General features: G+C 45.5%; 1 protein-coding gene across 3 annotated transcripts in view; it reads right to left on the reverse strand.

The window, feature by feature from the left end:
• SCRN3 (secernin 3) overlaps positions 1 to 22,980 on the reverse strand; it is a 146,554-nt gene that overhangs the window by 121,499 nt on the left and 2,075 nt on the right. The window lies entirely within an intron of this gene.

Below are 22,980 nucleotides of genomic sequence, written 5' to 3' on the forward strand. Positions count from 1 at the left end.
CTATACTGGCTATTAAAGTCCTGCTCCCTTGTTAAAGGCCCGAGCCGAAGAAGCGGGCCTTTCATAGCCGGTATAGCCTGCTACGGCGGGCTGTAAGGCTATATTAAGAGATTGTGGTTTCCTAAGAATTCATTGTGTTCTTTCTCAACGAAAAAAATAATTCTATTTAATCTACATTATCCTTGGTGCTTTCCAATACTTTCCATGTGATAACCAACACTCCCTCCAATGTGCATGGTGAACACAGCATGCTGTGCGTTCAATACAATACCAAATCATGTTGAATCAAAGTAAATAAAAGCAGATTATGTTACCAGCTATGACAAAGCATAGTGCATTGAGGAATGCGTGCAATATAAGAAAAACATGCACAGCTATCTCCAGAAGTATCAACTACAAAGCAGTAAAGGATGTTCTCTGCTCGGTTTAAGTACACCGCAGTGAGAGGAGTGCTGCAACAGTGCTGTAGAGAGCAACCAACATTTGATTAATACTTCTAGAGAAGACAATATTTTAAAATACACTAAAACTTCCTTTAGTAGAATTTAGAATTTATTACAGTACACAGATAAAACAGATCACTTCACAGACACTTAAAAAAAGATTAAGCCTTGATCTCTCAAATGGGTCATTCTTTTAACGGTGTAGTTCCTGGATTTGTTGTTCAGAAGGTGAAGAATCTTTTTAGTGGCTCTGTGAAATAGATTCCTTTCTGCACTTGCTTTCAATTTATAGGGCTTGGTGGTAATTGCAAAAAATATCCATCTGCTGGTGTAGTGTGTCTTTGTATATGGTCTGCATTGTATACTTGAGTCCATTTTCATTCCTTATATGTTGACTGACTACAATGTTGGCTTTTCATTCAATGCGCTTGAAAGGCAAGAAGCACGCATGAAAATATGTTTCCAAGTGGGAAGTGGAAGCAACATGGGAGGACTTAGGGTTTCGGGAGAACTGCCACATTTCACATGTTCAACCATTCCGGTGTTCTACGTATGTACCCTTAAACAACCCCCGCATTGGGGATGTCTAAGGGTACCTGCGAAGACCTGAGCAATGTGTCGTACACTGGGGATTTACACTGTTCAAAAATGGAAACTTCAATATTTACCATCAGGTATATCAATGTAACACTCCTCTATCCTCAATATAATATTTTTTAGGTAACATTTAGGATGTTCTTAATTTTGTGGACTGCCAACTTCATTGATAGAGTACTGAAAGTACAGACTACAGATCTATTACAGCAGCAAATATAGAAAATAATATAGACAGGTTTTCTTACCATTAACTATTAAAATGCAGCTCTGCCCCAGACAGGTAGTTCTGATTGGTATTGGGCTACGAGAATCAATTAGCTGTGTTTCCAAGTGTGGCCATAGTTACTTAAGTGCAAATATGGCTCTCCGTCAATGGAGTGAGAAGGTAGAACATCTCCCCAAGAATCTGTTCATATCAACACCTATGCATTCTGCCCTGCCGTGGCAAGCCCAGGATAGTATTCATCTTAACTCCAGTCCCTGGAGTTAGGACCATCATGTTACCAACACGATAGAATCCGATGAGTTCAGCTGACCATGGCCTGCCGTTACAGGAAGACAAGTGTTTTCATATTTGCTACAAATTAATACAGTCTGGCCTCCTGCTGATTCAGAGGAAAATGGTAATGATTTATATGCGGCTGTCACTGGCCGCATCAGTGGCTGTGTGGAGTGGGGATTGGTCACGGCAGCCTGTGGCTGGGCCCTGCACCCAACCCACCATTGACGGGCATCCTGCACAGAGCATGGCTGTGAGCCTGTAATGTGGCCAAGTCCTGCACCTAACACGCCACCTGCACCTAGTCCAGGGCAGACGACTAACACCTGCTGTGCACGGCCTTTGGCCAGGCCTATGCCCAACCTGCTATGAATAGCCAAGCACCGCTCTCCACGACTGCCACTGTGTAATGAGTATGTATTTTTTATAATGAATTACTTGGAAAACATGATTTTGGTTCGAGTGCTAAAGTTGACTCAAGGCTAAAAAGTATGCAATATGGATGAGTATCCAGGAAAGACCTTCGTGCTGGAGACGTTTCTTTTTTTGTTCCATCTACTACTAGCAGTCCACAATCTATAGAAAGAGATACATATGTCTGTGTGCATACCCCAGCTGCCCAACCTCCCACAACAAACACAAGTAAAACCTTTACAACTTTCACTCATGCCACCTCTGAACTTGGAAGCCTTGTTCCTAAACATCTAGACAGCAAACACACCGGTCTCTACGGTCTCTAGTAGACATCGAAGCATTCATGCTAGTGACAAAAGGTTACAGCAAATCATAAAATTCAAACAGATGCCTAACATTTTAAGACCGAGATCTTATCTTTCTTGGCTATTGACTCAGTTGACACTGAACTTTTACAAACACTAAACTGAAATCTTGAAAAGGCAAGATCACTGGACTTTCAACATTCTTGGATGCAAAGTAGCATCACTAAGATGTTTCTACTCAGATGAGGATGAGCCAACGTATTTCAAATGGTCTTCTCAAGAACCAATGGGAAAATTCTGTAACATTTCAAGTTGGATATTCCAGTGGAGAAATGAAAGAGGTACAGCGTCCACCAAGGCACACTTTGCACCCATACTTTAAAGTAGGCCCAAGGTAGTTAGTAATCAAGTTGCGAGTTGAAAAGTGGCATTTGTCCAATTTCCTAACTCTATCCACCATGTAGTGGGAAAACATGAGAAATAGTGTACATAATAGGACGGCAGACAAGAAATAGCAATGACCTCTGGCTAATTTGCTGGCTGTGAAACCTGGACATTAGAGTCCCACTGTCGTCTTCCCTGCAAAATTTGTGGCCAATTAACTTAATTTCCTGCTGTGTGTCCCAGTTCCCTCACCACCCAAACTGAAAGTCCCTAAGAGGCGAGGCACAAGTAGTAAGCTCAAGTCATTTTCTCCTTTTTTATAGGCACCCCAGACATATTTTTCTCTAGAGGCCTCACAAAAAACTCACCATTCCCTGTGTGTAAACGATTCTGTAGGTAATCTACAGGTCATTATAAAGAACTGGTCTCTCGTTTAACTGCCTCAGAGCTGGTATGTTCTCTTTAGTTTATCCTGCTGTAACATTTTGGCCAAATATAGGAAACGAATCTCTTTGACAAAATGGTGCAAAAGCTAAACCTATGCATATATTGTTACAGGCACCACCACTTGCACCCAACTCTTCACAGCCACATGGCACTTGTCTGCAACCCTCTTTTAGGCAAAGATGGCAACTACAGTATTTCCAAAAGATGCTGTAGTAAGTAGAGCTAGCTCAATCAAATAATCCTAGTACAACGCCACCATTCTTAAGAATTACTACACTTCCTTCTGCCACAAACCTAGCATTCTCACATTATTCTAAAGAACTTCTACAATACCAAAGAACTAGTAATCTTACACTCTCACGCAGAGCCTATGCTCTCGCACCATCCCATGAGACTCATGCTCCTAAATAAATCCCACAAGCAGCATGCCTGAAATCCTACAGGAAAATTGGCAGGGGTCTGCTTCAATCTCAAAATGGAGTGAGTGAACCCTAAAGGTCTGGAAGCCCAATTCAACCCACCCTAGGCTAAGTGAGTGCCAAAGGAGGTTCTCAAGCAGCCTGTGCCGATCAAGAGGCCAGAGCAGCACAGGATGAATCCCACTGAATACTCGAATGGTTTATTTTATTCTGTTGTCTTGTTATTTTGTTACCGGTTGACACAAGATGCTAACATGCTCACAAGATGCTTGGCCTAATCGCTGGTCTTTTTGATGGCTTGGGTGCTTGTTGGGGCAGATGGGCGGGGGTTATTTCTATGATGTGTTTGGGGCACTGTAGTGGGTGGGATTTGCAATTCAGATACTCAATGGTACACCAGAGGGCTGCAGATGTGATGAGTTTCCTCACTCTACACTGACCCTTACTACACAGGGTGGAAGATTGAAAGAAAAGGGCTATGCCTCTATAGGCACATATGCTTGACCTTATGATTAAGGCTCCCGGTTTTCTGTTTAAATTGATTAACACCTAAAAAGCAATGGTAGGAAAACAAATGCATACAGTTGATCTCTTCACAGGTACTTAAGAGAGGCATGCTTTTGACTTTCTTCAGTCCCTGTATATAAGAGATAGGCATTCTCTGTAGGAATGTTAGATGTGTTGGTTACCACCATTTTATTGTATTTCTTTTATAGCGCTACTTATCCCAATGCAGGGTGTCAGAGCACTTTGCATCACACGTACACAATATATATTGACAATAAATCATGTGTGTAGGATGTGTTACACAAGACAGTGAGGGTTACAAGGTGTAGGGACCACATGTCCTTCATATCTCACGGTCCTATATTAGAAGGATTAGAATTTATGAACTGCAAGTAACAAGAGGTATCTCTTTGTTAAAAACAGTAACCCATTTACCCATCTGCATAAATCTATCTAAACCTAAAACAACCAAGTGCTCATTGTCTATTTAAATACTAGCTGCAACGTCTTTTTTTGCTGGCGAAAAAAATAAATGTGGATAAATACAGACGTAAATGTTAAAAAAAATAAATGCCATAAAACCGGGAGCCCTAATTATACAGCATTAGGATACATGTGATCTAACTATTGTCCTGGAATATCTGCAGCACAAAAAGGCATGACATGTATTTACATACCTAAATAGGCATGAAAATCGACATTGGGCTTCTCCAAGAACTGCATTTTACGGAATCCTCTAAATCCAGGGGCGGCACCTGCTGGATCGCAGCAATGCATGTAGTTTCATACTCAGCCTATGCAACAGTGGTTACAATAGTGATTAGGATGGGTATAATATAGATACATTGCAGTCTATATATGATAAGGAAGTCAGATATGTAATAACAAAAAGAATCCTCCTAGACAAGACTGTTGTGATCGCCTGTCTATAAAGGCCTTTATACTAACTGCTCTGGTTTCTTCTTGGAGACCTAGTAAAAAATCCTTAACTCTTGCCCTAAGACAATAAACTAGGGGGGCGATTGCTTTTTTAACGTTGCTTTAGATACTGAATTAGATAATTCAAGATCTACCAGAAGACCCCACCCGACTGCAGCCCAACAGCTGCATACTGTTATGTTGAACCATGACATTGATAGACACATGGAGAGACAGATATATTAATGTCAGAAAGGGCACCTGTATTATCACTTCACATAATGCCTCATCCAGACTTGACTATTGCTGGTGACAAGGGTTGCAGGAGCACGGACAATGAGAGTGGAGGATCACCCTAAAACACTTTCTGACCATGCACCAGAACTGTTGGAACTGGACCGTTCGGGATTAAGCGTTCATGTGGCATCTTTCACCTAATGTGTCCTGTGCTCTCATAATCAGAAAATACATCAAATGCGCAATCTTAGAATATTTCTCCCTTAACTTCACGTCAGTATTATCTGCTAGTACACTTTATGAGGCAATCAAGGCTGTTAATCATGATGCATGTTTGTCCAAGCAGTTTGGCATTCTGAAGATGCAGCACGAACAGGCTTAACAAATTAGAAAAGGGAAATCCGAGCACTGGAAGTAAATTATTTTGATTGTGGATAAATACAATTGTTAGTTGAAATTATTAGTGCGCTAGGGGCGTACGGTGAAGCAGGAACTATGTAAACTCACTAACTTAACAAGGAAGCCACCACTAGAAAATACGGGGAGATAGACAGAGCTGGCAAGACATCGCATGACTTCTAAATATATCCTGGTCTAGTTCTTAGATCACAGAACTTGTGGATGAGAATGGGGCAGCCTGCTCTAATACGTTTGTCATCATGCAAAATGATCTAAACTTCTACGCTTATCTGGATGACTCTACATTGGACATAGACCCAGGAGACTTCTGGCAAATTCTTGACAAATTCTTGACACTGTTAAGCTTGCATGGTCACATGATGCACATAGGCAGTAACTGGATGATTCCTTCACAACTGAGGAAACTGTGCAGTTAATTCAAGATATGCCTGGAGTTACAGCCCAGAGATCAAATGGACTAACCACACAGTTTTACAAGGAATACGCACACATATTACCCCTTCATATGTTAGCAGAATATGAGGAGGCCAAAGCATCTGGGTATCTCCCACCTTCTCTGCAAGAAGCTTTGATTGTCATGATCTTGAAATCAGATAAACCACCTGACAATTGTGACTCCTATAGGCCCCTTGTTAGCCAAGATGATTGCAAACAGAATACAGACTTTGTTTCCTGCCATCATCAGACCAGACCAGTCTGGAATCATCCCAGGGCACGCCACTGTACACAAGCTGCACACCTTATTTGCATTGTTGCACTTGATGAACCCACAATTAAAAGCTATTTTTTGGGGCGTGGGCAAACATCACGGCCGACCGGACATAATTCCGATCGGTTCTGCTCCATGCCCAGCCGCATGAGCTTATTTTGAGGCACTTACATCTTCAGAAGCGGGGCACCCGAGCTACTTGGGCACCCAGATGTGTGGAGAATCCCCGGTTGCTCTGTCCGGGACCATTGCAATGCGAGCTGCATCACAGAAATCCTGAGCCGGAAGCCACACGGAGTGAGCCAAGATGGCGGCCATCACCGAGAAGAGGAACAGGGGTAAGCCTTGCGGTCTCGATTGCAACTAACAGGTGCGTGAGAGGCCTGTGACTACGGACGCCCGGGGGGCTCGTACGAAGACACACACTCGGCCCCGGAGCCGGGGTTGACGATGGTGGGATACGCTCTGCTGCCTCGGCGCCCACGGGAGGAGAGACGCTCCCGCTGCAGAGCCCCCCCGGTGAGCGGTGGAGCCCCCTGCAGAGCCAGGGCTGGCCCCAGAGAAAATCGGCTTGCAGTTAAGAGACGTGGTGAAGCGGGGGGAGGCCCAACCATCGAGAGATCGCTGGAGAAGCCACGGGTCAGAGTTGCCTGACCTCAAAATGGCATTGGTCAGGCACCTGCAAGCAGCCTCGCACGTCCTGGCAACACACCTGAGAAGGCCCTGGACTCAACACTCCCCTGGCATAGAGGTATGGTTTGTCTGCTGCCCCATGCAAAGTGGGCGCTAGAGACAAAGGGTGGAGTGGAGCCGAAGCGCCATTACGGGAGGACTCCACGAGGCCTGGAAGAGAGGCGCACCCTTGGTGTGGAGACCTCCAGGTAGGGAGCAGATGCTGTGTTGAGCGAGGGCTGCATGAGAGCACAGAGGGGCTATTTGGAGATCAACAGCGGATCCTGGGGAATGCACTGCCTGACTTCAGCGTGGCGCCAGTCGGACACCTGAATGCAGCCTAATAATGGAGAAAAATGGCTGGAGGTTTCAAGTAGCCACAAAACACCCAATCTGAGCGCCTGGCCTTTACGGTGGAGAGGTCTCCAGACCCAGTGAAGCCCTGATATAGGGATATTGACCGTCTGCTACACTGCACAGGGAGGGCCCTTAAGCAAATCTGCGGAGTGGATTCAAGGTGCCGGTGTGGGTCCCAGGGGGCCCCAGACCATTTCTGCCGCGGGGAGGCCCGAAGCAAAAGGAGGGCACGGGTTCCTATGCCACCTAAAAAGGCGCAGTCCACAAAGGTCTAAAGCTTCTTCACCCAAGATAACAAGGGGACAGAGAGTGAGGAGACGGCTCGTCCAGGGGGAAACATGGCACTCACATGGGAAGATCTGATGAACTCGCTCAGAGAGTTTAAAAAAGAGCTGTGAGAGCACATCAAGGGTGGTATGGGGGCCTCTTTTGATGCATTTAAGGCTGAGATAGGGGGCCGACTGGTGGCTCTGCAGGCAGACGTTGACTCGGTCGGAGCCCGCGCTCTGGACCTCAAAGCAAAATCCCAGGAGCTGGTTGATCGCGTACAGCCCTTGGAGGCCCAATCTGGTGACCTACATGCTCAACTGAAAGCCACGGTGCTCAGATGCGAAGACCTTGAGAACCGCTCCGGCCGGGATAATATTGGCGTGAGGGGCCTGGAGGAGGGAAGCGAAGGCCCAGATCTGGAAGCTTTTTATGGTGGGACTTTTTTCGACGGTGCTGGAAGAAACAGAACCGGAGGTTTTTCTGGAGAGAGTTCACAGGATGGGGCCGCATGCACCAGGGGACTCCAGGAAGCCTTGAGATGTGCTTGCGAAATTAAGCTCCTTCAAGACCAAAGAGCTGGTCCTTCAGAAAGCACGGGCCCTTGACAAAGTGCCGTTCCAAAATGTCTCCTGTTTGCTGTTTCAAGACGTGGCCCAAGCTACAAGTGTAGTGAGTAGTGGTGTGGTGGGTTAAAATAGGTATGGTATTGCCAATCAAGGAACAATTTTATTCTGGTGGTATACCAGCCTAATTAAAATAGGTGAACCCTAAAGGGATTATGATGCTCCCCAGGGAAATAGAAAGGTCGACATGTTTCTTGCCCTGTGCCCAAGCGGTGGCAATTCTTCAGGACCAGGTGAGAGAGTGCTCAAAATAATCTCTACTACATAGTGGGTGACAGTAAAATTAGTACATCACCAAAGAGAGACCATAGGGTCCCAAAGGGGAGTGGACCCACTCTTGCGAGACCCCCTGGGATACAGATATTGCTGTACGGGTTCGCCAATAAAGCCGGAATTAGCTCGCCGAAGGTTGGGCGTGCGTGTAGCCGTGCTCCTACTGAGGCTCTGGCTTCCACTACTCACTACACTTGTTGCACCTACCCCCATGCACACATACAGCTGTCTCTAAAAAGATCTCCGAAAAAGAGCCCCTTCGCGGGAGCCCGTCGGGCATTGCAGCGCTGGCCCGACGAGGAGCACAGCCCTATGATGAAGCATGACACCTTGCTAGGTGTGTGAGGGCATTCTATAGAGACTAATCGCTCTCCCCCCCTCTCTTCCCGAGGAACTGCACACCTGGTTTTTGATTATACATTTGGAGCACTGTGCAGGACCTCAGTACAAAAGCTCTTGGTTCCCTCTCTTTTTTTGTACCAAGCTACACTAGCCCATCGCCAACACTTCCGACCGGTCACAGCAGCTTAGAAAGACCACAAGCTGAAATACCGATGGACCTACCCTTTTGGCCTGGCTTTTTCATTGGACAATAAGAACTAGCATTGTATGGAATGTGAAGACACGGCAGCCATTTTGGGGATCGGTGTGCCAGCAGGCGACAGAAACAAGAGTCGTGGGCACTGAAGCGAGATAGAAGAAACAGGCTGGGGCTCCCTGGTTGCAGCAGAAAAAAGCTGGCAAAAACACAACGGGTTGACGCAGGCACGGTCTGGTTGTATGAACAAGAATCTGTATAGCCCGTGTGGCCCAGGGTGGCAGGAACTTACAAGGACCCGGGGATCATGCAGGGCAGACGTTCGCCAATACGGCTCTCATGATGGGGCTGAGGGGGCTGAGGTTGGGTGTGGAAAGCTATCATAGTTGCTTAAAGAGTTTGATGGCTAATGCCATATTTGTGCCAAAGTTGATGTTATTTGGGCCATGGAGGTGGAATTTGGTCCACCCCAGGTAACGCTCAAGATGAGGTTCTCCTCTGAGATTGAGAACCCTAAAGTCCAAACTTATGGTTTATACTTTCTGTTAGACTTGTTTGGGTATCAGTTTGTTTTGTGCTAACCCTACAAAGGTTTGGTGGGGAGGGGATGGGGGAGGAGGGAAGAGAAGAACGATTTTGGGGGCACAGTTAGAGAGGCAAGCAGACATGTCCTGCGGTAATTGATGGGGGTTAATTGTTTAACGTGGAACGTGAAGGGCCTTAACTCCCCAACAAGAGGCAACGGATCTGGAAATTCTTGCTAGACCATCAGATTAAAATAGCTGCCCTCCAGAAAACACATCTACCACGTAGGGAGGCGCAGCGGCTGAAACATAGGGCCTTTCCACAGATCTTTCGCTCCTCGGCACACACAAAGCACAACGGGGTGGCTCTTCTTTTTCACTCCTGGGTCCCATTTCTCCCCCAGGATGCTAAAACGGACAAGGAGGGGAGGTTCCTAATCGTCAGGGGTGAACTACAGGGGAGATTATGCACTATTGCCGCGATCTATGCTCCCAGCGCAGGGCAACATGATTTTTTGAGCTCCTTCCTGGCCTCATTGGAGGGGTTCACTAGAGGTGATATTCTATTACTGGGAGACTTCAACTTGATTTGGGACCCTGCCCTTGACACTTCCCACTCACATAGAGCGACGGGGGGTGTTCAGCGAATCACTTAAGGCGGCACTGCAGGGGTTGGGGCTATTAGATGCTTGGAGGGGTGCTCATCCCACGACGCGAGACTATTTCTTCTTCTCGCACTCACACAAGACATACTCCAGGATCGACCACGCATTCATTAGTCAATCCCTTCTCCACACATTAGAAGGATGTCAGTTCCACACAATTTTCCTCTCGGACCACGCCCCTCTAGAACTGGTCCTGGACTGGCCCGCCCCATGCTCCAAACTGGTTAGGTGGTATTAACCCAACTTCCTCTGCAGATACCGTCTTCTTAGGGATGAGTTGAGAAAGGCAATCACAGAGTATTTTGACCTTAACGATGCTGCGCAAACCTCTCTAGTTAATAATTGGGACGCCTTCAAGGCAGTCATCAGAGGGAAGTGCAGTGAGCTAGACGCTATGCTCAAAAAGCATCGCAATGGGGGAACGACTACTACTTGAGGGGGAACTCCGAAATGCAGAGAATGACCATAAATCTAACCCCTCGGTAAATCGCTGAGGAAAGTTACGCAGATTAAGGGGAAGCTACAGACCATCTACACTAATGGGGTTGAAAAAAACCCTCCTATGCTTGCAGGCCCATAGCTATGAGGGGAGAAATATGGTGGGTTCCCTACTGGCGCGCCAACTGCGAGTGAGGCAGGAAAAAGAATACATCACGCACATAGTAGATAAGAAGGGGGTTTCCCAGCAAAACGAAGAAGGGAAAGCAAGAGCCTTTGGGGAATTCTACCGCTCCTTGTATACCGCGGACCCATTGGAGGCTGAAGTCCAGGAACATTACTTTGAGACTATGGATCTGCCTCAGATCCCGGCCTCCACGAACGAAGATTTAAGTAGACCTATATCAACTGAGGAGGTTCGAAAGGCGATAGACGGGCTTAAGCTCCAAAAGGCGTCTGGCCCTGACAGCCTAAATGCCCACTTCTATCGTACCTTTGCACCAGAACTGGTCCCCCGTCTAGTGACGCTCTTCAATGATATAGCTACCATGCAACGGGTGACACCTTCCATGGGGGAAGCACTGATCTCAGTTATCCCCAAACCGGGAAAGGATCCCACAAGTTGTGCCTCTTATAGGCCTATCGCGCTCCTAAACCTAGACGCCAAGTTATACTCTAAAATTCGTCCTACCGGATCAAGCGTGCTTCATCAAGGGGAGGCAGACACATGACAATCTATGGAGGATGGTGCACATTATTGAGAAGGTGCAGAGGAAAGGCATTCCAGGGGCCCTTCTCTCGCTTGACACAGAGAAGGCCTTTGATTGGGTCGATTGGGACTTTCTGACCCGAACACTAAAGCGGTTTGGATTCAATGAGACCTTCATTGGCATGATACGGGCCAATTATTCCGCTCCGAGATCCCGAGTCTTGGTGAATGGAGTAGCCTCGGAACCTTTTGATCTTTACCGGGGAACTAGGCAGGGAGGACCACTATCCCCCTTGCTTTTTGGGCTTAGCATCAAGCCACTAGCGGAATGCATCCAGTCCAATCCAGGCATGGGGGGGGGGGTCCCGTTCGGTACAGACGAGCACAAGATCTCTCTTTTCGCAGATGATGTGCTGCTCCCAATCACGAAACCGCAATCCTCTCTCCCAGCCATCCAATCAGAGCTTGCCTCATACAAACGGGCCTCTGGATTTAAGGTGAACCTCTCAAAATCCTATCTCCTTAACTTAACCCTATCTAAAGAGCCCATGCGGAGCATTGAAATAGCGTCCCCTTTCCAAAGCGCACACAAAAGCATCACATGCCTGGGCATCAAACTCACTCCCAAGTTAGAACATCTCTATGGAGCTAATTATCCTCCCTTGCTGGTCCAGCTTAAAGCAGACCTGGCCAGATGGAGAACAATTTATATCTCCTGTCAACACCATCAAAATGAAAGCTCTCCCTTGGCTGTTGTACCTTTTCCAGGGTCTACCGATCCCAGTAGATCGGATTCTCTTTACTGACCTGAAAAAAATTATCACTAAGTTTATATGGCAGGGGCAGAAAGCGAGATTATCGAACCGTGTGTTAACCAGGTCACGGGGGGGGGGGGGGGTATTGGGCTTGCCGGTGTTATGCTCCGATGGACCGACAAATAGTGGGCAGGTCAATTTGGGATCTCTTGTGGAAACAGAAACACAATCGATCACGGATTGCCTATATCAGTACCCCTATGACTACCACCTTGAGGGTTTGGGTCGAACTTGCTAGTCCCACTCCCCTTACCACCTTCCCATCCACCTATATCCCCATCCACTTCAATCCAGAGTTTTCTTCGGCATTTCAGGAGGGGCCATTCGAAGCTTGGCGAGAGGGTGGCTGCCTCATACTATCTCACCTTTTCGAGCAGGGGAAGCTGCTGACATTTGCGGATTGCATTAGAGCCTTTAAACTCCAGCCCGCTGAAATATATCACTACATACAACTTAAACATTGGGTCCTACAACCGCGGATACAGCAGGCCGCAACTAGGGACTTACTCCCAATTGAAAAATATGCGCAGTCAGGGGCCTCCACGAAAGGGACCATCTCCTTCCTTTACTCATTCTTACGGGCTCTAGGATCCCACCCAACTCCTAGGCACCACAGGTTCTGGGACTCAATCTTAACCACTCCATTGGCGGGTTCAAAAGAATTATATGTCCTTCCATGTGAACTTTTGGAATTGAGACACATGCTTTGCCCGTTGGGGACCTGTGAGGGTCATGCAGTTAATATTTTGTGAAGGTTGAATCCTAGTACATAAACTGAATATGATACTCTAGCTCTCTCTAACTCTCGGCTTACAAGATGTACTGGTATCTCCCGACAATGTTTGCATTGTATTAACTCTAAAACCAATAAAAACATTTTGACAAAAAAGCTATTTTTTTTTAGATGTAACCAAGGCATTTGAATGAAAATATATATGCTATTGGAACATATTGGATTCAGTAAGCTATTCATCCAACGGATCAAACTGCTATATCAATAGCCCACTGAAATGATGCGAGTAAATAGAACTGTATACCTTTCCCCCTGTTTTCGACCAGATAGGCCACCCAGAGTGGTAGCCCATATCCCCCCTACAGTTTGCAATCGTTTTGGAGCCTATGGCAGCTAGACTACAGCATCATCACTCTGACCAAACGGCTGGTGGAATCAACGTATGGCGAAAACGTCATGTTAAATGTCAGAGACCTTTAGACCAATGCAAGCCCCTCAATACTGAAGAAACTCCTTAAATGTGGCTGACCCTACTGGGGTAACTATCAACTGGCTGAAATCGGTTGTATTCACCTTGGCTTCAGCTATGGTCAAGTTTGAATCAAAGTTCCCTTTTGGATATCTGGGTGTATGGGTCAGTAAGGATATCTATTAAATATGGTGAGAACGTTGTAGTGGGGGGAATTGTGTAATTTGAGGAGCAGGTTAAATTGCCACCATCTATGGCAGGCAAGATTGCCTTAGGTCCTCTATTTGTTGGTTGTATCCCAATAGCCTCTATCAAGGCACTTCTTGAACAGGATTAGAGCCAACCTTATTGGGCTGACTTGGCCAAGTAAACAGCCTAGGGTTGCATGGGGGGTGTCCACTCTATTTAAAAAGCGTGTGACAGACCGAGAACTCTGTAGTTACTGCTCACAGGAACTGTTAGCATATTCCTGGCATCACCCTATGCCTTTCTCAGCCACACACTGCAATCAAAGCAGACAGCATGGCTTTCAGCCCGTTGAGCACTGTTGTCTGCTCCTCTGCAAAATGCCCCAGAGTAGAAATTGGTGCAGTTGAATGCATGGTCTGGACCTGGGACCAGCTTCGCCATTGAGCGGGACTGGATTGTCTATTCGCGAACGGCATGCCCAAAGCTCTAAACCCAGCCCGGTCCCTTAGAGCTGATCAACCGGTGTGCCTTCAGCTAAGTTGCATGCAATAAGTTACAATGGGAGACCTATATTATGATGGTCAGGCTACAGTCCATTACAAACGATTTCAGATGTACTCCACTTGACGTATTTCTATCCTATAAGCTTCAGGCCATGTGTATATAGATAAATAATATATTTCTCTCCTCGCCCCACTGATCGCGGTGCTGGGTGTGATCTTGGTTTCTCCTACTCCCAGGAAATTGATCACTCACTGGTATACCCCTAAACAATTACCTAATATGCACCCCAATGGTGAGATCTGCATGGCAGATGGAACTAGAGTCCTCACCCGTGGAGGAAGTATAGTGCTTTTGATGCACCCAAACTGGTGCACGATCACCTAATTACTGAATACGGCTGATACACATTAGGCTCGTCCATAAAATTTACCTTACACCTGCTTCATTACATATGCCTGCTTCATTACATAAAATGGGTCTCAAGGAAAATATAAGCTACACACGATGTAGCGCTGATGATTCGGACATCCTGCATCTGGCATGGTCATGCCCAGCGGTGGCTGGTTATTGGTCATCAGTATTTGGTACAATTGAAGAAGTTACTGAGTTTCGATCTCAGAAGATTCCACTTGATGCATTGCTGGGACATGTCAAAGACATCCTGGGAGTGTAGGAGAGACTACTTAAAACTCAAATGCTCCTGTTGACAAACTGCAGAGAGGGGCTACATCAGATCCTGGCCCAAAAACCTCTGGGGAACCTTTACCACGTACCTGGCTCTGCGAGCGGACAGACCGCTCCAGGCGGTTGAAAACAGGCAGGGCATGAGTGTCTGCCTGACCCAGCCTGAATAAGCGAAAAACAATTCATGCTATGTATGCTAGACCGGTCATTATATTGATGATGTAAGATACATTTGTGTGACTAGGATGCTTATGAGGTGGCATGCACCATTGTGTATTTCTACTTATTGTAATTATGGACTACTGTGTGATACCTTGTAAAGAAGGTGGCTATATTATAAGTACCTCCCTGTGATGGCTACTTGATTTGTAGAACTATACTGTTTTGTGCCAATTGAAATGCTGCACCACTAATGTTTTCCAGTTCATGTTATTGCTGATTTATAAAATTCAATAGAAAACAATACGGATACAATGAGGTAGAACACTATAATAAATTGGGGGGGGGGGGGGTCAGTCATCTGCTCTCCTAGACCTTGTATCCCTCTAACTAGTTAACTAGTTACCAGTATCCCAAGAGGTTGGTTGCTACAACAGAGAAAGATAAATGGCAGACACACACACACACTCACACCATACACATCCACAACCATCCTCACCGGACCTCTTGATTCTCTCCCTTGCCAATGGGTTACTAACCTTCTTTGCTCTGTAGCTTACTTATTTCATCTTGTTTCCTAACATTGACACTTATGCTCCTACCTTTTAGTCAAGACACCCAAAGTTCACTCCCTATAATGCACTATCACGCCTCAAGTGGACGAGATACAAGCATTTGTGAGAGGATCATTCTATTCTCATTGCTCTGCCCTCGTTTCTTCTCATTCAGCCTCACCTTTCTCTCTAGGCCCTTCCTTTCCATTGCCCCTGTCCCATGAGCAGGGCATTGAGGTGACCTGAGAGGTACATAAAGTGCTTTGCAAGTCTTCGATAGAACATAAATTAACATATCTACTTCAAATAAATATGCCATGTTGTCTTTGCATTCACGTCTTCTGATCTGCTCAGTAAATGTTATAAAACAAAGTTTAAATAAATATTATACAAGTGTGTGTGTATAAGTCAGTCTACAATCTGTGCTCTTTAATTATGACTGAACCCAAGAATCCATAGGAAAAATAATGGTTTGATCACTAATTATTCTAGCTCTATTTGACTAATTTGCACAAAACATGGCGGGTATGGACATGCCGAAGTAGTTTAAGATTAGTCCTGGAGTGATGTTTTCCATTCATATTGCAATTGGTTGTTTTGCCACAACACTGCCTAAAAACTGTTGGATGAAATGTCACTAAACTTAGCAAGCAGAAAGAGTCCACAGATTTGTTTTATATTTGTCCAGGTACTCTTGAAATATTAAAAAATGAAACATGTATAGGTAGCTGACAACTGGATTTGCTAGTTGCATGTCAGTGCTGACTCGCAAGCCTGTATCATGCCAAATCTTAGTTGAAACTCATAAGTCTTCATTGCCAACAAGCAAGTCTGAAAAATAGAAGGCCTTCTGAGACGGCACAAATGCTAAACGTCAGACTCTGTTCTCCCCCTGAAGGTCTGTAGCCACAATTCCTAGAAGTCAGTATTCCCTTCACCCCAAGAAGTGGACTGCTTTATATTCACCTTCCCAGAACGGGGGTATTAGAGTCAGCTGTCCAGCCTTGGGCCGGAGGGAACAAAGGATTGGTAGCATTCTTGATACTCTTCCAAGCTCCCTAGCCTTTCCTAACAGCTGAGGAGTAGCAATACCTCTTGTATTAGAAAGCTCTACCTCATTGCCCTGGGGCCAGGGAGTGCACCCCACTGCTGCATGTCTAGGGTCAATCTTGACCACACCTGGTAAATTACTATTCGCCAAGCACAGGTATACCAACTTACCACCTTGTCATGCTATATCATAACTGTTAGACGGCGACCTCAGAGGAGCCCGGAAGGGGGTCCTGACTACCCTGAGTCCCACCCGTGTAGTATCGTAGCCGGGCACTGGCGGGAGATTCCCCAGGGGGAGGAATCTCGCAACTAGGATCGTACTTCTGGCACCACACGACACAGAGAGACCACACTGGGTATTCTCAGAAAACAAGCTTTATCAAATAGGTATCACTGCAAATATGTACAAGGTGAGCACGGGCTCAAGAGTCTCGGAAAGGTAGGGGGTAGCGGGACTGTCTCTGGTAACGGTTCAAAGCAGGGACGTATCCGGCGCACAGCTCACAATCCTCGAGCTGGGGGATACGTGGTCGGAGTCGGGGTCCGGCGGGACCGTGAGAGTCTGGGGGAGCCGCGAGTCACTCAGCAGGGCTCAGGTACAAGTTCGGAGGTCTTACGATCTTCAGGGAGCCGCGAGTCACTCAGCAGGGCTCAGGTACAAGTTCGGAGGTCTTACGATCTTCAGGGAGCCGCGAGTCACTCAGCAGGGCTCAGGTACAAGTTCGGAGGTCTTACGATCTTCAGGGAGCCGCGAGTCACTCAGCAGGGCTCAGGTAGGTTCCAATTCCAGGAGCCGCGACCACGTCAGCAGGCTCTCGTTGTTCCAGCGTCGAATCTGCCGGACAGTCTCAGAGCACCCCTTGTTATAGGTCAACCCCGCTTTGATGTCCGGAGTCTGCGCAGGCAGGGGTCTTGTCACCTGGGGGCCGCTTGTCGGGGTGTCCTGCTATTGTCTTTTGATCCTTTCAGGGCCGGGTCGGGAGGAGTCCCAGACACCCAGCAGGCACGGAGCCAGCCCGCAGGGAGGCCGGAGGGCCGATCGAAACCCATCGTCCCAGGGGAGTTCAGAGGTGCGATAGAAACTGCTCCTCCCTCTCTCATCCCCTGGAAGCGTGATGTCCTCCAGCCGGAGTGGCGCCTCGAGGCCCGGGTCGCGCTGGGGCCGGGCGGCCATCTTGTTGCAGGGAGTGGGCACGCGGGCCCGGGGTGGCCGAAAGGAGGGAGGCCATGGACGGGGATGTCCGGGGTTGGTGCAGGTGTCCTGGTGGGAAAGGTCGGCTGGGCCGCGTGCTTGGGCTGCAGGCGCCAGGTTTCGGTGGTGCGGGGGCACGGAGGGCCTTTCTACGAGGCCGGGTCCAACAATAACGTTTATAGCACACTCTCACTTCAAGATGTCTCCTGAAGCTGAGGATACACAGGAGGGAATAAACACAGAATGGAATAAATCAACTACTGCATGAACAATTGCGTTTGTAACTTTTTTACAAAAAAGTAAATGAGACTGAAATGGAGAACATTTCTAATGGGAGCATATTGCAGAAGGAGGGAGCCAATACAGAGAAGGATATTCGATCTAATCAGAACAGTTTTTGAAGAGCGCAGAATCTGAGTAGGGTTGTACGTTACGATATTACAGCTTGAGAAAGCCATTAACTGATTCATAAGGAAAATAAGGACATCTTTGTACAAAGCATGAAAGATTATAAGAAAAAAATCTATCCTTCAGGCTAAAACAATATACTTTTCAAACAAAGTCATGAACTCCAATAATAAAACAAAAGACATCTTCAAAATCGTTGGGGAACTATCGAACCCAGATCGAATTCTACTACTGGTCACCTCAACACAGAAATTATGTGATGATGCCAAACTCCTTCTCTGTGGACAAAATAAAAGAAATAAAAAATACTATCCCCACTAGAATGTTAGTCATGTATATCTTACCCCAAAAAAGAAATCACATCTCTATCTCAACCTTTCCCTCCATCAGCCAAGATCATCTTATGGAACTAATAACAAAAGTGAAATCTGGCTCCCTGAAGGATGTTTGCCCTCCACGAATTCAAAAAATCATCTTTGCTTCCTTCATTGCTTTATCACTCATGAATCAATCTCGTGCACAAGGCTGTGTTCCTCAATCGTTTAAACAAGCCCTGGTAATCCCTCTACAAAGAAAACCTGGCAAGGACCCGCTGCTGCTGAAAAACTATAGACCAAACTCCTTTCTCACCTACCCAGCAAAACTCTTGGAGGCACATGTAACAGAACATTTATGCTCCTTTCGAGAGGATTCTAAATACCTCGACCCACACCAGGCAGGCTTCCACCACTCTCACTCAACCGAATCAGCCATCCTTTCAGTAGTGAATGACATGAGAGGTAAGGCAGACAAAGGTAATACTCAGGCACTGGTCCTATTAGATCTATCTCTGGCGTTTGACACAATGGATCATGGGATTTTAACGTCCAAATTGAAGCAGCAGGCTTAAAAGGGTCTGCCCTGGACTGGATGAAATCCTTCCTTAAAGCCTGCACTCAGTCAGTTTGCCTCTCTCCTTACTGCTCAGCTAAAGTTCCCATGAATTGTGTAGTACCTCAGGGATCATCTCTATCCCCCCACCTCTTTTTTTTTGCCCTCTGGTACAAGCCCTTTAGCAGAAGGAGAAAATCTATAATTACGCTGAAGACATGCATCGGATCTTTACCATTGATGATACGTCAGACTCAAGGGAGTTCTTCCAGAACACCATGTTATATATCAGAGACTGGATGAAAAGTAATCAGTTGAACATCCACTCTGATAAGACAGACTGTCATAACTAACAACAAGCTAAGCCATTAGAATCCCGCCTATTGTCCAACAGAGATGGGCTCTCCCCCTACACCAAAGACAGGCATAAAAAGTCTAGGCAATCAAATTGATGAGAATCGGTCCATGAAGTCTCAGATAGGAGCCCTAACGTCTTCCTGTTTCTTCCAACTCAGGAAAAAAAAACAAAAAAAAAAAAACAGGAAATTCTTTTCAATGGAAGCAACCATCCAAATCATCATTGCGCTAGTCCTATCAAGAATAGACTACGCAAAAGCCCTCTACCTGGAACTACCAATAGCCCTCGACCACAGACTTCAAATGGCGCAAAACCAAGCAGCAAGTATTGTCTTCCAACAGCTGAGACACTGCCATATCAAGCCACTGATGAAGAAGCTGCATTGGCTTTCGGTGGCTCAACAGAATCTTTAAAACAGGCTGTATCATCTTCAAATCACTCCACAACAAAAGTCTGAAGTATATATACGGAAGAATCCAGAGCTACATCCCGAAGCGTAATCTCAGGGCAGCCCAAATAAACCTCCTAATGGTTTCGAAATTTAAACAAAAGAGGCTGGCAGGGATACGTTTTTCAGTGCTAGGTCCCCAGTTCTGGAATTCACTTTGAACTGTAATTAGACTAGAAGAAAACTACATGTGCTTCAGAAGGCTGCTGAAAACATGGCTATTCACACAGGCATATTTCCAATGACCCGACTGGATGACGGTTCCTTAACCTAGCGCCAAGAAACCTTTCGATGAACGTGAGCTATACAAAATCGCTATAACATATATGTATGAGGCGCAGTACGCTGAAAAAGATATGCTGATGAATTGGAAGTCAATTAAGAGTACACAAAAAGAAGGTAGAGTTGCTTCTTCCAAAGCCAGACAAGCAGCTCGTTCTGGAGAGTTTTAAAATGACGAAACAATAATCTATCCTTTATACAATCGGGGTTGAGACTACTGCTGTCCCACTGTTAGGACAAGAAGCTTAGATATACAGCAAATACTGGATGGAACACGATGACATGAGTGAGAACCTGAAACGCCATTTGGATGCAAGTGTCAATTTTGATCCCAAAGCTTTTAAACCATATTTACTGGTTCAGGATAGTTCCCCCGGGTACGATGCCATAATGATGGGTTTCATCGAGCAAGCAGATAGTTTCCAGGCAGCAGCATATCCGTTTAGCCATGTGCAATATTTTAGATGCAGAAGGAAGAAATGTAATAGAGTTAGCAGTGTGGTTACTTTTTAACCTGGTTTCGTAATGAGAGAAGTAACTTTGCCCATTCTGAGCTCAGAAGTGATAACTACTGCAGGCCAAGAGGATATTCACATCGCCAATAGGAAAGGAGCATATAAATAACTATACTGTGATTTTAAAAAATGGGCATAGAGTGGAAAGGGGATCTCGACCTACACCTGCTTATAAGACTGATGAGTGAATCGGCAGAAAGTGGTTCAAAGCCTGAAGAAGAAGAGGGAGATGGTTTATAAAAGTAAAAATAAGTTTTATGAGGAATGAAAATGCTGGAGTTATGTTTAATCTTCTAGAAGCAGTGTTGTGGTTCCCAATACATGTGACTTTTTCCTTGTAATAAGATGCTGACTGATTACAACAGGCTTGTATTGATAAAGCATAGTTCAGCACCTCTCATGGGTAGTCAGTTTGATGAAAAGTGTAGCTCTTCTTTTTCATTATTTTTAGATTCAGTGGGAAAACAGTAAGGTGGGGCCCCACGAGTGTCTACTGAACTTTCTCGGAGTGAGTCTGTGTTGAACACATGCCTCGTAGTGGCCTCCAGTGTGCAGAGGACCGTTATCACTAGCTATGTTTTTCACTTCACCTATGTGCAAGCACAGTGGATGGGGTGGCTAACAGCTAGCCTTAATGTGATATTAATTATATCATCTGTGTCATTGTATGAGCATATGAAAGTGAAATGGGTATATACTACAATTAATGGTTATGGGTATGAGAGTAATTACAGAAGCTTTCCTTCATAATGCACACAGATTCCATAAGAAAAAACATAATTGATGGTATTATGTCACATTACCATTGACTACTTCAATGAATTCACTGCAGCAGCAAACAATGGGTGCTTTGCACATCAACATGCTCACAGTAGCAAACCAGCACTTTTTTATATGGACTCTTTTGGAGGACATTCAGGGGTTGAAATAGGTATTCACAAAGCGGGAGCTGGAATCACCTACAGGGAACTGGCAGCATCCTATTGGGCCGACCAAATTCTACCATGCCTTTGAAGTAAAGTCGCACATGCTTTTCTTGGCTTGCTGCAAAGAAACCAATGCACCAACACCACAAACGAATGGGCCCAAGAGACTCTTCCAACAGCAGCCAGATACCCATATCAACCACCCTTAAACCCAATGTATAACTGAAAGCCTGTGGGCAATTCGCAGCTATTGGAACTGAAAGAAACTTATATTTTATCATACTTTTTCTGCTAGCACACATAACGCCGCAGTTTTAACAGTGAGAGGAAGAAAATAACTTTGCACTGAACACATGCAAAAATTAGTTCATTTAGAAAATTATATTGTTTTTATAAAGAGGAACGTAGGCATGTCACTATTTTCTTTTATTATTGGGCCACAGAAAACATGAGCTGAAACAGGAAGGTAAAAAGCAAGCTTCAATACTACTCAAAAACTAAACTGCTCTACATATTAAGCACTAAAAACATAGCTCACAGCTCATGTGCCTGAAAAGCACAACACCTATTCCAGTGTTGGCTGTGTTCCTATAAAAGCAACTTATAGCTCTGTTTCTGTACTTCGGTGCACAGCACATGCACAGATGTAGGAACGCAAGCATATCACTCTGGTATCTTATCAACGGACTATCGCTGACGGGTGGGGGGAGGGGGTGCAGCACTACTTCTAGATTCAGATAAAGAATGATTAGTAAAATAGCCCGAAAATATTTTATTGTTGTACTTTATTATAAAAAGTCATGCTGGCGAATATTGAAAATGACAATGAGAATTGTTTTAAACTAAAATAACTAATGATTCCAGCATTACAACACATTTTACGAAGTGAAAACTACATTAAATGTTTACATACATTATTAAAGGTCACTTTCACTTCTGTGAAGGGAAACTGAAGGACTAGCCAGGGGATAATTAACAATTGGAAGTGTCAATGGTAATCTCACAGAATTTCAGATCTCCAAAATCTTTAAAAAATATTGTGAGACGAATAGGTCTCCTAACTTATTCTCTGGACCTAAGAGTACTGCACTCGACCCTTGAAAATGATGCAATATTTTTTCGTCAGTGTCCCACCTGAAAAACAGGTCTAAATGAGCCTTACTACACTGTTCTTTGAACCAACATGTACAGCCTTATAAAGCAGCACTGGTTTCCTAATGAATCCTGGCCCCTCATGCATGGAACAAGGGCACATATATACCAACGCATTTTACCGTAGACACAGAATGGGAAAACCCCATTGACACCTCAGTCCCTAGATGTATAAAGCACCTGTGAGCTCGCAAATCTTGTGATTTGCAAAAGGTTGACAATTGCGAAGGTGCTTTTTGTTATGTACAAAAGCCATTTTAGGAAAATGATTACTGACTCCTAAAACAGCCCTGGCTACCCT

The sequence above is a fragment of the Triturus cristatus genome, chromosome 3_1 (genome assembly GCF_964204655.1).
Source record: "Triturus cristatus chromosome 3_1, aTriCri1.1, whole genome shotgun sequence".
Taxonomy (NCBI): domain Eukaryota; kingdom Metazoa; phylum Chordata; class Amphibia; order Caudata; family Salamandridae; genus Triturus; species Triturus cristatus.